The sequence below is a fragment of the Mesoplodon densirostris genome, chromosome 19, assembly GCF_025265405.1.
Source record: "Mesoplodon densirostris isolate mMesDen1 chromosome 19, mMesDen1 primary haplotype, whole genome shotgun sequence".
Lineage (NCBI taxonomy): Eukaryota > Metazoa > Chordata > Mammalia > Artiodactyla > Ziphiidae > Mesoplodon > Mesoplodon densirostris.
The window spans coordinates 63,743,707-63,749,099 of record NC_082679.1 but is presented as its reverse complement, the minus strand read 5'-3'; the positions used below and the strand labels follow the sequence as shown (position 1 = coordinate 63,749,099).

General features: G+C 46.9%; 1 long non-coding RNA gene across 1 annotated transcript; it reads right to left on the bottom strand.

The window, feature by feature from the left end:
- Positions 1–884: 884 nt before the first annotated feature.
- Positions 885–5,023, bottom strand: LOC132479831 (uncharacterized). Its single transcript, XR_009530579.1, has 3 exons — positions 4,961–5,023; positions 3,216–3,311; positions 885–935 (listed from the first exon to the last, which is right to left on the bottom strand). It is a non-coding gene; the product is annotated as an uncharacterized LOC132479831 (long non-coding RNA).
- Between the last annotated feature and the right edge of the window lie 370 nt (positions 5,024–5,393).

Below are 5,393 nucleotides of genomic sequence, written 5' to 3'. Positions count from 1 at the left end.
TTCCTCTTCCGTGAGTTCCACGTTGGGTCAGCGTCTCTGGGGATGAAACAAGATAAAGAGCGGCAGGTCAGATGCAGGGAGGGGCAGCGGGGAGGCCCCAGCCGTGTCCTAGTCGTGCAGATACTCGAGGCACAGACATGCAGCAGTGCCACTCTCCTCACTCGATTTTGTTTGTTTTGTGAGATAGTTACTTTTCATAAAACACGTTTTCATTTTAACGTAAAATGAAGTGAATCAATAAATGAATTTTTTTATATTACTTAGTTTTATTTTCTAATGTGATAAATATGATAGGAAAAGATCTTCAAGATCCTGAATCAAAGGACCTGCTGTACAGCACAAGGAAATCTACTCAATACTCTGTAATGGCCTATATGGGAAAAGAATCTTAAAAAAGAGTGGATATATGTATATGTGTAACTGATTCACTTTGCTGTACACCTGAAACTAACACAACATTGTAAATCAACTATACTCCAATAAAAATAAAAATAAAAAAATCCTGAATCATGTTTAAGCATGTCAAGTGTTCCTGGGATTAAAGGTTTGAGAACTGTTCTAAGCAGTGATTCTGAAGCCTGGCTGCACACACTGGAATCACCTGGGTCCAGCGCCAGGGTGTGTGATTTAATGTCTGCTGTTGGGCTCAGGTGCCAGGATCTTCAAAGCTTCAGGTGATTCTAATGTGCTTCCGAGCTGAGAAACCAGATCCAAGGCCCTGAGACTCCAGGTTGGAAATGCAGAGTCCTGGGCCCCATACCAGACCTTCAAATGAGCGTTTGCATTTGAACAAGAGCCCCAGGAAAATTGCTCACAGAGCGAAGTTCAGGAGGTGCTGCTTTAGATGATCTCTGAGCCCCAAACTCCGATTGCACGCTGTCTGTTGTCAGCTCTCTATCTTCCACGACCACGGTTGCCATGGTTAGTTTTCCTTTCTGCAGTCAACACATGGGTTGTTTTAAAAGAATACCAGGTTAGACCCTTCAAAATAAGTAAATAGAAATGATTTTGTAGTTACAGATTGTATAGATTACCCACAACTAGTAAACTTCTCTCTCTTTACGTTCTCGTAACTTAAACACAGCCATAATATATTTACTCTTCAGCTGAGGGAGAGGGAGAAAGGGCTGACGGCTTCTTTTCAGCATCCTCTCTGCAGGAGAGTGAGTTCCTACCCCTTAACTCAGGAGGAATGCTTCTTTCAACCAGGAACGTGTGCCATTGTTTAAAAGACATATCATCTCTTGGGCTTCCCTGATGGAGCAGTGGTTAAGAATCCACCTGCCAGTGCAGGGGACATGGATTCAAAGAAAAATGGATAGGAAATACAACTGTAACTGTGACTGAGCTGATTCCATCAGTATTCATTCAGGTCTTGTGATTTGATTCTAGTCGTTTATGTGTTCCTCAGTTTCCCTATTTGTGAAACATTTCCATTATGACCATCTGTTAATAAAATGCCACATCTTTCCAAAAAAAAAAAAGAAATGGTCCAGGAAGATCCCACATACCACGGAGCAGCTAAGCCCGTGCGCCACAACTACTGAGCCCACGTGCTACAACTACTGAAGGCTGCGTGCCTAGAGCCCGTGCTCCGCAACAAGAGAAGCCGCCGCGATGAGAAGCCTGTGCATTGCAACAAAGAGTAGCCCCCACTCGCCACAACTAGAGAAAGCCCACGCGCAGCAACGAAGACCCAACGCAGCCAAAAATAAATAAATAAATAAATTATTTTTTAAAAAGCCATATCATCTCAGCAGTAAAATTTTCCCAAGAACTTTTCACCGTCCAAGGAGGTGGCTCTGGTTCAATGATAAGAGCTGTCCTACATGAAAAAACACCAACTGACTCTCCACCTCACCCTGTTAGGAGCTGTGTGACCCTGGGCAACTCATGTCGCCTCTCTGAGCCTGTATCCTCAACAATCAAATAGTACTAATCCCAAGTAACTCACATGGGTGTAGTGGAAATGAAACAAGCTATCAAATGTAAACATTTCAAGAGCAGAGTTCAAGATGCATTATTGTTTTGCATTATTATTTTAACCGTAAAGTGTGATTGCAGAGGGAATGCCTGTTCCATATACAGACTTCAAGGGGAAAAAAACACAGAGAAGTGCAAAGGATGGAACAAAAATTGCCAGAAATCCCATTCCAGTGTTTAAAAAGCTTGTCAAACCCATGAGGGGGTAGAGAAGTATTTACCACATCACTGTGTAAGGAGTCCTGGCTTTGGTGGCTCCACATTCACGGGCACACGTGCCCGTGGGTTTATGTGTGAGTTGGGTTAACACGGCCGTGTGCAAAGCAAGGGCTGGTTGAGCTCTTCTGTATGTTTGAATTAGTTCATTATTATAAATGGAATTTTGAAAATTAATCTTACGGTATGTTAATTTTTGAATAAAAATTTTGTAAATGGCAAAAAAAAAAAAAAGAGCAGGGATTCTCTATTCGTATTCTCTTAGACATGTCTAGTGCATTTAATTCAAGTGTTCTGTTCATATAGTGACTGTTTCTCGGGACTTAAAGCTTCAGCGATGGGGCTGCCGGCACCTTCAAAGGCCTGTTGGGCTCCTAAGAGCCTCCTCGTTTGCCCGATGTTTCTTTCAGGGAGTGAGTCTTAGGTTTCTTGAGCACAGGGTGGCAGGGACAGACGTGTGGGGTGCCGTTGAGGGTCGAGTGTCCCTTTCCTGCTGGGAGTGGGGTGACAGCAGCCGGCGGTTAGGGAGTCCCCAGCAGACGTCGGGCAGCAGGCTCGGGCGCAAAGCATGGGCTCCATCACTCATACGTAAGTTTGTGTTAATGGATGTTGCTGCCTGGTTTACAGATGACTTTTTTAAAATTTTCGTTTTATATTGGAGTGTAGTTGATTAACAGTGTTGGGTTAGTTACAGGTGATTTTTCAGCTTGTCCAGTTAAACAACTGGCCCACGTTTACAGTGAATTAAGTGGTAAAGTGGGAAAACTGGTTGTGAAGACATGTCTGCAGGCTCCAGAGGCCTGAGCGTTACGTGACTCAGCCTCTCTGCTGAAGACTAACCTCAGGATTCTCACTTTCTAACAGGGAGGCTTAAGCCTGACAGACTCCACCTCCTGCTACACTGCACTCTACCCCCTGGACAGTGATGCCCCGAGGGAAGGGTCCATTTCTCTCCATCTCTGCGCCTACACAGCCCTGCACACACGTGGGCCCGGATGATTCCTGGAGGAAGCTACCTCTTTGGTGAGTGAGATTCCAGTCGATTAGCATCATGGGTGGCGTTCCTTCCCTCTGTCTTCACACATTGCTTTAGTGTCATGGCTCCTACTGGTCTAGAGGAAAGGTTTAGGAGTAAAACACAGAACCTTGGACAGCCCCAGACCCACCATTTTTAAAGGAAAACTGGTGTGAGAACTTGTTTTTCAAGCTGGCAAATGTCGTACAAACAAAGAGAGGTGAACGCAGAACTGCTAGCTGTTATATTGGTTCTCAGGACATCCCGACACCAGAAGGGTGTGGTCAGTGTTTGGACATTGGCTCTGGTGTGTCTCGACTAGCTGGGAAAAAAAAACTGTCCTTGAAGGACCGTAAACAGATCTGAGCGCTAACATCATGGGAGTCCTTGCCATAAACTTTTTGGTCTGGTGTCAGTGTCCCAAGGGACAGCTCTGAATCAGGCAGAACGGCCAAGTCACCAGACCCAGACTTGTAGAACCTCAGGGCCAAAGAGGCCAAGGATGATGTATCAGTCAGGAACGGCCAAGACACGCTGAAGTAACAAACAACCCCCAAATTCTGAGGTTTACTTTTTTTTTTAAATAAAGGCTTATTTCTCATTCATGGGGCAGGTCCATTGTAGGTCGGCCCGGGCCTCTGCTCAATGACTTGATCATTCCAGTTGCCCTGTGAGGGATGGGGGATGTGGAGGGTCTCATGGCAGCACTGAGGCACCCCAGCCCAGAAGTGACCCATTTCTCACTGGCTCATGACTCATTGGCCTGAACTAGTCACCCAAAAAGGCAGGCAGTGCAATCCTACCAAAATCCTGGACAGGAAACTACTGGAAATAGTTGGCAAACACAGCACATGTGGATATGACAACCACATGTAGCTGTTAGATTTCTGACCGATTGCTAATGGCTCACAGAGAGCGGGGTTGAGAAGGGTTCAGAGGGCTGCCGGAGAACATGAGCTGACCAAGAAGCCGTGCCTGGGGTGGGTGCTGGCCTGGGGTTGTATGTTCCAGGGAAGTGCCACTCTGGCCAAGACCAACCTCCTCATCTCGCTGATGAGAAGCCTGGGGTCCCAGAGGGAAAGTGACAGTACAGGTCACCAAGCTAGTTAGTGGCAGAGTGAGCTGGAATCCAGGGTTTGTTTCTCCTTCCAGCTTATTTATCACGCTACTACTTCTAGGACTGAGCCGAAAAATCAGACCATTCAGGGATTTCATTTCCTCCCTCTGTTACATACCAAGGTTCCTTTTCACTTATTAAAAAACAAAAAAAAGCGGTGTGGTCACTTTGTGACCCATTCCTCTCTCTTCTCAAATCTGGAGGCACTGACCCAGGGGGGTCACATTGAACGCTGGGTGTAGAGCTGTTGATGTGAATGAAAAAAACAAACAGAGGAAGAAGATCTGGCTGCATCTCCGTTGTTTGTTTGCAAGACCGAAACTATCCTGTCCTTATTTTTCAGTGGAGGGTCATGTGGCTCAGCCACACGCTGGCATTTGGGGCTGTAATTCCCACCAAATGAGTCAGCAGAGAGAAGAGCACAGAGTTTTTCAGCAGACATCTTTGAGTTGGTGCCCACTACCATTAAAAAGAAGTCCTGTTTATAACGCGACTCTGTAGTAAGCGCCAAGCCCCCTACACCCCATACCCAGGGTCATCAGCGTCCCTGGGACCTGACCTCCCCCCGCCCCCCGCCACCACCGTTAAGGGTAGACACAGCCGGCTCGTTCCAGCATGGGAACACTCACTCGCTTCCTTTTTGGAGGACAGCATTGGCAGCACTTCCCAGGGCTGGACCCATAACGACCTTCGGAAACTGTGACTTATATTCCACCCTGGGATCCTGGAAGAGTGTGCGTGTGCACCTATACACATGCACGCACACGCACATGTGCCCGTGTGCCCGTGATGAGTGTGTGCTGCAGACATGTTTTTGTCCCCCTCAGGCAGGAGCAGCTTCAGCGATAGATACGGCCAGCCGCCGGTTCAAGCGCGGAACAACTGGGGCTTAAATGCCACTTCCAGCCCAGAAAAGGAGCCCGTCCGTGGCTTATTTATACTAATGTGTAAATGACTGACACTGGTGTTTTGGAACAAGTCTCAGTAGGGTGGCGCTGCTGAGAGTGCACAAGGTCTCAGAGGGTTAAAGGTGTGTCAAAGGGGAGAGGGCGTTGCATTAAA